Raw genomic sequence first — 12,483 nt, forward strand, 5'->3', positions numbered from 1 at the left:
TTCCCATAGGGTTTTAATTCTTTACAATGGCCAAAAAGAAATTTTGCAGACAGGAACAAAAATAAAGCAGCAGTGAGGTTTTGTGGCCTCTAGCATGGAAAGGCAGCATGCTCTGCAGGTCCCCGCAGAGGCCTGGTCCCCACTGGGAAAGCTCCAGAAGTATGAGGTAGCACGGGGCTCCCTCCTGTGCACGCTCCTGCACTGGGAGAGGGGTTCATGTGAGGCTCCTTGACCAACCTGCACAAGCAATAAATCCAGCCTCAACACTCGGCATCATATATCACAGAAAGTTCTCCAACCAATTGTGCAGACCCACATTTAAGGCCTCCGCGTTCCTGTGAAAGGTCAGCAAGGGCCGACTGGCCAGGGGTCGGATTCCTTCTATCTGCCCCTCCTGGTCTGCTCCTTTCTGCCCTTACCTTGGGCAGGTAGGAGGTACCCAGAGCTCAGAAGGCCCCAGGGACATGTTTGGACCAGGTGAAGCTGTGGGGACCCTCTCAAATGACACTGGGGTCTGCCCCTCCCCTCAGCAAGTCAGGCTCTCACCATGCCAGGTCCCGTCTGTACCCAGCACTTTACAGTAGTCACCTCATGGCATCCTTCATCACCACACAGCCTAAGAGGGAGGTGAGATTTCCTACTTACAGATGAGGCCAGTCAAATTGACAGAAGTTAAATATCTGTCCAAAATCACACAGCTGGACAGGGGCGGGCCAGGCCTCAAACCGGGTGTGCCTGACAACAAAATCCATGCTCTTTATCCCAGTCTCTACCACCTTCCCACCCAAGGCTGCAAGGCTGTGTGACCTTGGACAGGTCACTTCCCCTCTCTGGACGTTGGTTTTCTCATCTGTAAAGTGACAGTCAACAAAACTACACTGAGCACCTGCTATTAGCAGGAGCTTTGCAAGGCACCAGCTGTCAGAGAAGAGTGCTGCAGAGGTCCTCTGGCTCTCACCCGCCTGGGCGAGCACTCGGCACCAGGACAGCAGGATGGACTAGACGGAGAGGCCACCCAGGCCAGCACCTGGAGAGTCACCTCACACACCACTGGCAGAGCCAGCTCAGCCCCCTTCGGCTGAAGGCCCTCAGGCTCCTGGCCCCCAGCGTCTCACGCCCCCCCACCCCCATCATAGACTAAAGCCACCTCCACTAACGTTCTTAGAAGAGTGGCTAGTGTCTAAAGGTTGCAGTTAGAGACTCTCTCCCCAGATAACCTGCTGCTTAAGCGCAGGAGACTGGGTCCTTTGGGTAACAAGAAGTCATATCTGGTGGCTGTCGTCAGCCATTCGCACTTAAATACGAATTCCCTCCTAGCAGTAGAGATGTCAAAGTGCCCGCTCCAGGGTCTGGCCCTCAGGAAGCCTTCACACACACCTGTAAAGGAAGTTAGCAGGGTTTGCTGAAGGGAGGCCAGAGTGCAGGCCCAAGAAACAGCTCCCAGACAGAGGGACTCCTCCCAAGGTACCAAAGGATCCCCCAGCATTGAAACTGGGGGACTTGGATGAGATGTGGGTGGCAGCACTACCTTCAGGGAGGAGAATGGAGGGAGGTGCTCCCCAGGCCCTGCCCCTGTCCCATGGTTCCCTGTGTCACAGTGCCACCTCCATGCCCTTCTCCTATGGAATTGCACCTGGCCCAACCCCACTCAGCATAGAATGACTGAGCATGTTGGGGCAGGAGTGACAGTGGTGGACCAGCCTTAGCCTCCAGCCTTATCCAATCCCACCTCCTCCCATAATAAGACCTCTCCATGACTCAGGCCTCCCTGATCTGTCCATACACCTTCACGACCCATTACATGTCCCCTGTATTCCTACTGTCTTGTATGTACAAGAACATCCAGCAGACCAAGTATCCGATGCCCCAACCCAGCACCATGCAGTGGAACCAGCACTCACCTGGGACCTAAAGACCAGTTAAATCCTGGCCCTGCCACATCCTAGCTGCGGGGCCTTGAGCAAGATATGTCATGCCTCTGAGCCTCAGTTTCCTTGTCTGCAAGGAGAGGGCTGCGTCATGGAGGTTGATGAGAGGATTGAATGATAGGAAGCAAAGGGCTTGGTGCTGATTGCCCATAGGAGCCACTCAGTCCACATCTCTTTCCTTTCATTTTGAGCTAATTGTATTATTCGTTATAATTACGACAAAATAAAATACACGTGACATAAAATTTACCATCTTAACCATTTTTAAGTGCACAGTTCAGCAGGCTGTAAGCACATTCAGTGCTGTACAACCACCACCTCCATCTCCAGAACTCTAAACTGTGTACCCATTAAACGCTGACTCCCCACTCCTCCCTCCCCCAGGCCCCAGCACCCACCACTCTACTTTCTGTCTTTAGGAATTTGACTCTTCTAGGTACCTCATATAAGTGGATTCAAGCAATGTTTATCTTTTTTCCAACTGGCTTATTTCACTCAGCATAACGTCCTCCAGGTTCATCCGTGTTGTAGCATGGGACAGGATTTCCTTCCTCTTTCAGGCTGAGTAATATTCCACTGGATCTACATAATACATTCTGCTGATCCATTCATCTACCAATGGTCATCTGGGTTGCTTCCACCTTTTGGCTACTGTGAATAATGCTGCTATGAACGTGGGGGTGCAGGTATCTCTTCGAGACCCTGCTTTCAATGCTTTTGGGTACACACCCAGAAGTAGGATAGCCAGGTCATATGGTAATTTTACGTTCAGTTCTCTGAGGAGTTGCCAGACTGCTTTCCAAAGCACTGCACCACTTTACATCCCCATCAGCAGTGCAGGGTTCCCATTCCTTCCCATCTTCGGAAACACTCGTTATTCTGGTTTTGGACAGCAGCCATCCTGATGGGTGTGAGGTGACCCTTTGCTTTATGTTTGGACACACACTCCCACAGGGCCCCACTCGCAGCAAGCACTCAACAGATGTTCGTCCTGGGAATCAGATTCTGTCCTAAGCTTTCTCCCCTGGTTTTTTGGCTCCTTGGGAGGCACTCAAGCTGTTTCTCTCCCAGTGGGGGGACCCTGGGGATTATTTACAGCCAGGGCCACCTCAATCCACCCTTCTGGGCAGGCTCAGGTCGGGGCACATGGTGTTTGATTCTCTCTAGGTCATCATGGCTCTGTGGCTTTCCGTGCTGGTGCATCCTAGTTAACACGCCCTGTCAGCTCCGACAGGACCAAGCACAAACACAAGCCCTGTGACTGGTGGAGTCTGAGCACTGGCTTCGCTCCTCTTCACAGTTCCTAGTGAAAGGCCTTCCCTCTCCCCCTGGAGCCCAGCTCTCTCCGTCCCACCCGAGTCCCCACACATGCGAGGTGCCTGGATACGACCTCTCACTGACTCAGCAGCACATGTGGAGAAGGCACGAAGGAGGCAATGGAAGTAGTAAGCTCGAATGGAGGGAAGGCCTGGAATAATCCAGAACAAGACTGTGGATGGCAGGCCCGTGAGGCACCCGCTGCTCCTTCCTTCAGGGGAGCTATAACATGACTCTAGAGCCAGAGAGAGGGTTCAAATAGCAGCTCCATCAATACATGCTGCGTGATGCCCACCAAGTCCCTTCACCTCTCTGAGCTTCATCTGTCAAATGAGGATAGGAACACCTGAGTCACATGGTCACCGTGAGGCTTCACACAGCAATCCAGGTCGTACCCGCTGCACCAGGGGGGATGAACCTGCCTGACTGTTGCTATTTAGTACACAGCCCTAAGTGCAGAGCCCTTCCTCTTTCCACCCACGCCCACTGCTGAAATCCCACACACATTCAGACCATCAGTTGGAGAAAAACAACATGAGATTAAAGGATAACAGCCTTCCTTTCTCTGACATGAGCTGGCTTGCTCTTACGGGAAAAAACAACCCCCTCTGCACCACCACCTCCACTCCATCCTTTCTTTGTGTTTGGGCTTCTGGGGAAACAACAGGTCCCTGGGTGGTTTCCTTCCAGGATGCTCCTCCCTCCAGAAATTCCCCAACAGCTGCCAAGCTCGATGACAAGAAAAAGGAGCAATTCCAGAAAGAGGCCAGCACATTTTAGAGACATTGAGTGGAGGCAACACTTCACACACACACACACACACACACACACACACACACACACACACACACACACACACACACCTCCCCCTCCCCCGCATGCAGTCACAGGTCACCTGGAACCCTGCTCCCATCAGCACGTGACCTTTTGGAATGCACTAAGAAGGAGTGAGTCTCGGGCAGATAAACTTTGACGAGGCTGAGATGGTGACATCCTCCACTGCTCATCACTGTTGCCCTTGCCCCAATATCCTGGCATTAAGACTATGACGGGGGGGGGGGGCGGAGGCAGAAAATGGGGAGATGTGTACACAGCACCCACTATACACCTGGAAGTTGGAGATGCAGAGACTCTGGCCCTCGAAAAGCGTTCATAATGGTTCATAATAGTTCATTTAATGGTGCTTTAGTGACTGCTTCCCAGCTGCCAGGCATGGTGCTGGGTATTGGGACACAACAGTGAGCCAAACAGACCCTCACAGGGCACAAGGACAGAAGCCCAGAGCAGGCTGTCCCTGCCCGTCCTCCACCAGCCACACACTACTGGTGTTCAAAGCCTCTGCACACTCTGATCACTTAACACTGCTTCAACTGAGGGGCTATAAAAAAACAGGAAACTGAACAGAAGAGCAAAGTCCATAAGGGAGAAACCGCCCAGCAAAAGGCAAACAGGTGTTCTGGCACAGAATGTGATCACAACCTTCGACACAAGGACATGGAGACTGAACCAGGAAGGGCAAGTGCATGGGCCTAAGGACAGGCGCACCCACCCTCCTTACTAAGGCCCGGTTCAGCAGCAATCCCAAACAGAAAACCCACATTTCCACCTTTCACTCCAGGAGGGCACTGTGAGGCTGCAAGGGGCAGTGAGCCCTGGACAAGGGTCTCTGACTCAGCCTGAGTCAGAGCCCTGCAGGCAGCACCCCCTCAGACCACACCCTCCCTCCAGGTCACTGCCCCAGCCCCTCCCAGTCAGCCTCTCCCAACCTGCTCCACCGTAATCCAAGACCAGGCACTGCCCGCAACTCCTTCAGTAACTCCTCCTCCCTGCTGGCAAAGCCCAGGATCTCAGCCAGTCAGCCAGGTCACAGGTCCAGCTCCGGCTTCCTCTCCCACTGCTGCCCAGAGCACCTGCACCCCGGCCCCGCCTGACAGTTGAGTGACCCCAGTCATCCCTTCTTCTGCCCTATAGCCCTCCCTCCTGCTCCTCTGTTGCTCGACTGTCTCTACCTATCCCTTAGACACGACTAAGTAGCAGGTCTCCTGCAAGGCTTTCCAGCTGCCCCACCCCTCCATGGGTAGGTGAGGGACACCCCCCCTCCCAAGCTTAGGCTTTCATCCACACCAGCCCTGCTCCCTCCTGGGAGGCCAGGGTCTGCATCTCACATCTGTATTCCTGTGCCTCACATAGAGCAAGAATGAAGCATTCATTGAGTGCCTACTGTGTGCTGGCCCCTTCTATGGAGGTCATCTGAAGCAATGCTCACAACAAATCCATGATGTGGTATTGTCTCATTTTATAGGTAAGGAAACTAAGGCCTCTGGAGAGGAGAGGGCTTCAGAGCAAAGAGCTGCCCTCGCAGAGTGAAGGAGGCAGCCAGATAGCTTCCTGGGAGAAGTGGAGCACGAACTGGGCTTGAAAAATGAAGAGGACTCTGAAAAACACAAAAGTGGGAGACAGAAGGAGGGTATTCAAGGTTGGGGTACTGAGATAAACAAAAGCTCAGAGGCAGGGAAGCCCACAAAGTGACTGGCAAAGCTAAAGAGGACTGTTTGTCAGAGAATCGGGAATATATTTAGAAAAATCCACCAGGAGTGGAAAGCCTGGAAGGACAGGAAGAACACCTGGCCTGCAGTGGGGAAAAGCATCTGAGCAAAGAAGGCAGTGTTTCAGGGAGGACAGCCCTTGTGGTCACCCTCTGTGCAGAAAGCCCTTCCGGAAGGTTGAGGAGCCAACGTGAGGGAGCCTGCAAGCTCAGGCTCCAGAGACCACCCTGGGAGGCAAACCCAACATCAACACCTTTGATGACTCACTTTTTCTCCCAGGAGCCCCGCCAGGGCTACGTACTCCTTCACTCAGCCTCCCTCAGCCCGTGCTCTGGTCTCTGTGGCTAGAGTCAATGCTCCCCAGTGAGGTGTGTGTGTATGTCCATGCACACACAGGTACTCATGTATTCACATGCACGAGCCGGAGCAAACCAAAGATGGGATCTGTCCCTTTCTCTGAGACTTCAGCAAGCCCAGCTTCTTGATTGGCTGCAGCTAAAGGCACCTGGAGCTCCACCAGTCCATGCAGGGGGCACATGCCTCTGTTGAATCTGGAGAACTAGGCAGAAACACCCAGGAAATGAGGACCATTAATGAGCCCAGTGACTGACGAAGGGCACCTGCCTCATGCTGACTGCCAAACCAACTCAAAGGATAAAGAGACAGAGGGAGGCTCCAGATGGTTATAGTCTGTGGGACACCCAGACTGTTGGGGATACCCCCAACTCATGTTCACTGCACTTGTTCGAGTGATCAGAAGGGAGAGCTATTCATGCTCTGGCCTCCCTGGCTCTCAGATCAGCCCCAGGGGCTCCTGGGTACCCCAGACTCTGAGTCTGTTAAGGAGGCCAAGGCAGAAAGCTCATCATTATAATAATATCTAATTTATGAGAATTATAATGGGACAGAACTAAAATACTGGACAATAACTGCATTCAAATTGAAAGGGAGGGTTGAGAATGAAAAGTTTATAAGATCTTATGATTCAGCAAAAGAGTAACATTATTTCCTAACTTTAGACTTTAAGTATGCAAGTTATAAATAGCTCAAGTAATTAACCACCAAGGTTTTGCCCTGCAAGGCTCTGCCAGGTGCCTGGCTCTGCCCCTCACTGACACCTCAGCCCTCTCACCTGTGTGCCGAATGGGGCTGTTGCCAGTGATCAAGGAAAGGGGGTCTGGGGGACTCATGGAGGAGGGGTGCTATCTAAAGATACCCTTGACCCAAAATACACCCCCACTGCACTTGGGAGGGAAGACATGGCTAATGGGGGAAGAGGATCTCAGGGGCCCTTGCTACTTGGCAGCAGCCAGCGTGAGCTGTAGCCACAGCATACAACCTGCATCCTCTTACAAGTGATTGAAGATTTTGCCAAACCACCGGTCAGACAGACTCCCCTCAAGCCCCACGTTAATTAGTTTTTGGAATCTACAACCGAAATTGCACAGCTCAAGCTCCTGGGTGTCCCACAAAGGCTCATATGTGGAAGCCATAACTCTGAAGCCAAAGCTTCAGACACCTGGGCTGCACCTGCCTGTGTAATGAGCCTGGGAAACAGCTCTGGGGACTGTGCTCAAGGTGCCTGGACTGGCAAGCTTCTGAGCTTCGGGAGGCCTAAGGGATGGGCAGCTAATGAGCTGATGTGTTCTGGGATGTCTGCCCCGAGTGGCAGCTGCACCTGGGCGGGAGCCCAAAGCTGCCTGGGGCTCTGCAGCCTCTGTCGTCCTCAGGGACAGCGCAGCCCCGCCAGGCCCCACAGCCCCTTGTCCTGTCAGAGGAAGGCAAAAGCGCCTGCCACCTCTCCTTCTCCATCTCTCCCTCTCTAGTTTTCCTCGAGAAAAATTCTATCAGGGGTTTTAGTTATACATTCCTACATTATGTTGGAACACAGCAGGCGCTAAATAAATGCTGCTTTACCTCAGTAAGTGGTGAGAGGCTGTGTACAGCTGGCCCAAAGCTGGACTCAGGAATCAGCCTGCCTATTAACCCGAGGTGTCGCTTGCTGGCTGTCTGAGCCTCAGGTCCTCATGGGCCAGGGGACAGAAGGCAGGACAATAAAACTGGGGGCACCCAGCAATGTACGAAGGAGACAGAAAAAGGGCCTATCACTATGCCCTTTGCCAGCCCTGCTCAGGGTATTTGCTTTTAGTGATGCCAATACCTGCTGTGTGTGCTCAGAAGTCAGACTTCAGACACATGCACAGGGAGCAGGACCCAGCCTGGGTCTGACACTCCTGTTCTCTCCACTACATCTCCCTTGGTGCCGTGTTCAGGTGGAAAGACAAAAGAAGCAAACGAACCCATGAGTACATCCGGGTTTCTATGCAGAAAGGTGAGGACGACACAGCAGCTATTGCACAGCCTGCTCATGGGAGGTAAAACCTGCTGGCTGGCATGGCGCTGTCCATGACAGACTGACTGCTAACATCAATGCCCTGACACAGGCCACAAAAAAAGGAGAAAAACCAGCCATTCAGGTAAAACCACTCTATCATTTTCCTGCCATCCAGGCCACTCACCTCACCCAGCTTGCTAGCCCTGGCAGCTGTGACTGATGTGCGTGCGTGCGTGCAACAGGACACAGCAACCTCATGCTGTGACCCAGAACGAACTTCTCTCCCAGCACTTTCCAAACTCCTACTTCCCGGCACTGCCTAAGTTATTACCTCAGCAAGAGAGTTCTTATCCCTCACATCTTTATTCACCCAGAGCCAGTATGTTTGTTCGATGGTTAGAAATTGGTTATTGAGTGCTGTGATCTGACTGTCGTATACTCCCAAACCCGTAAGTTGAAATCCTAACCCCCGCTCTGATGGTATTTGGAAGTGGGGTCTTTGAGAATTGACTAGGTCATGAGGACGTCACCTTCATGAAGGGAATTAGTGCCCTTGCAAAAGAGATTCTGGAGAGTTCGCCCACTCCTTCCGCCAAGTGAGGACAGAAGGAGAAGGCGCCATTTCTGAACCAAGAAACGGGCCCTCAACAGACACCCAATCTGCCAGCCCCTTGATCTTGGACTTCCAGCCACCAGGACTGTGAGAAATGAATGTTGTTGTTGTTTAAGCCACCTAGTCTATGATATTTTGTTACAGTAGCCTGAATGGACTAAGACATTTAGGAAATGATTCTATAAAAACAACTTCTAACCAGTTGTGTGACAGAGGCCGTCCAGGTTTCTCCTGGACATACATGAACACGCGCTGTCTCATCCCAACTGCCGCGGAGAGGGGCGGTAGGGCAAGGGGCCCCTCTGAGCCTTGTCTCCTCCCCTGGAATGTGGGCAAACCTCCCCCTCGGCAGGCACACCATGCTAAGTAAGTGGCGGTTCTATCACCTTGCTACTGCTGTCATTATTCTATTAAACAATTGTGCCTCCACTTCAGAAGCCCCACTCAGACAGAGAAAGGGGAAAATTGGACCCTCCATTTACCTCTAAAGGGGTTCCTGTTTTTTTTGTTAATTAAAAGAAAAAAATCCTAGGTGCTCTTTGTACCTCTGCTCCCCACATACCAATACACACATCCAGCCATTTTTGAAGTTTTCTTTTGCTGATGTTTCTGTTCTTGTGGTACCAACAGTCATAAGCCATTTCCATTTTTACTGAGTCACCCACTTAGAAAGTATAAAGCAGAACCTCTTTCCTCAACTACCTGCTCTGTAAAAGCACTGGGAGTTCAAGAAATTACCCGTTTTCATGGGGGAAATCTGGTAATACTGAACTTGGAGTAGGAATTCATTACGTGAACAGCAGTTCACCACCTCAAAGTCTCCCTAGGTAAAGCTGGGAAGTTTATGGCTGTTTGGGGCAATCTGCAAATAATCTCAGTAACAGTAAATAATTTTTACATTCTTAAGAGAGAAAAATCTAAGACAAGCAGGAACTCTGGGGAGTTTCATTTTCTTTCTTAGGTGGGAAGCTCCCACATGGGAAGGAAGGGATTGCTTGCCAAGGTTTTAATCCTATAACATATCTCCCCTCTCAGATTTATTTTCAGTTTAGATCATCCCAGGTCTGGGAGGTTAGCTATTCCTCCTGCTTGCAGACGACCTCCAGAGCAGGGCACCAGCCAGCTGCTAGAGGTTTATTTCTAGATTTAGTGGTCTCAGGTCGTAGTTTCATCCCGTGAGTAAGTAAACAGAAAGACCTCCTATCTCTGATAACAAAGCAGATGAACCCTGGACCAGACACTATGTAAAACCTCCCACATGGCACAGGGCATTTGATGGGGACAAAAACCTGAACTGCAAAGACTAAAAAGGCTTTTCAGGGCCCACCTGGCTGAAAGTTCTGAAACCTGGCAACACAACGGAATCATCTGGGGAGGTTTAAAAAAAAATTGGCTTCTGGGCCCCAGCCCCTGGGATTCTGACGTGGCAAGTGTGGGTGGAGGCCCAGGAATCTGCCTGCGGTTAGCCAGGAGAACTTCATTCAGAGCTGCATCTGGTGCACCCCAGCCCCCTTAATGTATAAAGCAGAACTAGGGACAGGTGGAGAAGCAAATTAGGTGCCAGTCACCTGATTTCTTTAAATGACATAATTTAACTTTTCCTTTGGTTACACCCCACCTGACTCTAACACAGATCTCCCTACTTCCCTGCCAGCATTCTGCTCTCTAGCAGAGGGAGAGCAAGAGAGAAGGGGACAGTACACAAACGTTGAGCATCCTCGAAATGTGCCAGGCCAGATATCTCTTTTATCTCGCGTCTTGTGAAACAGATATTATTATCCCTATTTTACAGATGAGTAAACCTAGACTCAGAGAGGCTGAGTCATTGGATCAAGATCACGCAGTTGGTTAAATGACAGTGCTACTAAACGTTTGGGTTTTTTGTTTTGTTTTGGCTGGCCAGTACAGGTGTCAAACTCCAGACCTTGGTGTTATCTGCATCATGTTCTCACCAACTGAGCTAAGCAGCCAGAGTGACGGTTTGAATCCAGGTGGTCCCTTCTTTGGTTCATGCTTAAATATACCAGGGGACCCCCTTGGCACTGCTCTTGTTTAGTTCAGTTACAGCCAATAGCACAACCTGCTGCCCCATCTCCCAGCCAGCCTTGTGTCACAGTACACCTTATTTCCAATGCTTCTTTTTTCTAGTTTTTGGTTGACTTTTTTTTTAAGCAAGTCAAGTGAAGCAGTGGGGTGGAGAAGGAACAAAGAAATCTGTAACTGGCTTTGATCAATTAGTATTAAACACCACTGCACTTGGACCTGCCTCGTTGACTTAATCACATTTAGCCCAAAGACCTCTGGTTCTCTTTGGTTCTTTCAGGGCTACTTGATATTTTGTGTTTGTGCACTTTGCACGGCAGTGTACCCAGTACTTGGGGACAAGGACTACATGGCATGGGTCCTCACTGTCCAGCTCTAACAGCTGAGTGAAGAGTGAGGGCATCAGTGCAAACACACATGTTGATGACCTGAGGCAGCAACGGATCTGGTCTGGGGGTTTGAGAAACAGAAAAAAGCTGGTGTGGCTGCAGGAGCCTGGCAAGCAATGAGATGAGGCCAGAGACAGGCCGGAGCTGGTCAGCCAGGGCCTTCAAGGTGTTTGGGTTTTGTACTGAGACATGAGAGGCCACTGCAGCTCTGATGCAGGGTGTGCCCTGCTCTGGCAGCCCCTACGCCACCACGTGCTGCTGTCTGTCTTCTGTGCTGCTAGACAGCCCCTTTCTTCTGTTGTTGTTTTTTTTTAACCTATGGCCCTGGTGTTATCAGTACCACACTCTACCAAGTGAGCTAACCAGCCAGTCCCACACAGCCCCTTAAAGGTAACAGCCCCCTACTGTTCATGAGGTACCTCAAGGACCTGGCTCTGAGTGGCATACAGAAGCATTTATTAATTAATTTGTTTGTTTATTTTTGCTACTTTGCACCAGACAATAAAAGAATAAAAGGCAACCCAGAGTGAAATTAGGGTTACAATTTTGCAAATGTCTGTTTCTGATCCAGTAAACACATCATTCATCCACATCACAATATCTCAGAATTTATGACAAATTCAAGTGAGAGAAGGATTGAGGATTACCTCTTACCTCTGTACAAGAAAAATCTTTTGCTGAGTAAACTAATAGTTCAACAAGACTGGGGAAGAAAGCTTAAATTGCACATGCAAACTGTTTAAAATATTTTAGTAGTGCCAATATAAATACAAACAATTGACACTTTGTCTATTATTCATTTAACAATATTCCATAATTCAAGAAGCTCCCCACCCACCTCCACAAAAAAATAGTTTGAATTAATGTTATTTAATTATATTTGAATGCCTAAATTATCACAATGCTCACTTTATTATTTGGAGGATAATCTGACCCCGAATAAACCACTAACTCCACATGTACACACTCACAAACATATCAAAACTGGTCCAAATTTTTAGTTGATTTTTAATCTTATCCAGCTCTATACCTGAACCTACTTTGACTTCAGCCTCTTTACCTCATTAATTTTAATTCTTCACCTCTGTGGAGTTTTTCAGGCCACATGAGCTTTACCAGCTACTGTCAACAGAGGCAGATTCACACACCAACTTGAGGTGGCACCAACTCCATTTCTGCAAAGACAACACAGAAGAAAGAAAAACAATCAACCTCTAAAAGCATTAGGTTTTATGTACCAAGGATCTTCAGGATATTTATCCCTTCAACCCAGCAATTCCATTTCTGAGAATCTACCCAAAAGAAATAATCT

At 50.0% G+C, this 12,483-nt stretch overlaps 1 protein-coding gene across 6 annotated transcripts in view; it reads right to left on the bottom strand.

The window, feature by feature from the left end:
* Positions 1 to 12,483, bottom strand: part of RALB (RAS like proto-oncogene B) — a 70,037-nt gene that overhangs the window by 51,765 nt on the left and 5,789 nt on the right. For 5 of the 6 annotated variants that reach the window (XM_063096181.1, XM_063096153.1, XM_063096161.1 and 2 more), the window contains exon 2: positions 12,232 to 12,346. The gene's annotated coding sequence lies outside the window, so the exon portion shown is untranslated. The other variant, XM_063096206.1, reaches the window with a different exon arrangement.

This window comes from Cynocephalus volans, chromosome 1 (assembly GCF_027409185.1).
Source record: "Cynocephalus volans isolate mCynVol1 chromosome 1, mCynVol1.pri, whole genome shotgun sequence".
In the NCBI taxonomy this organism is placed as follows: domain Eukaryota; kingdom Metazoa; phylum Chordata; class Mammalia; order Dermoptera; family Cynocephalidae; genus Cynocephalus; species Cynocephalus volans.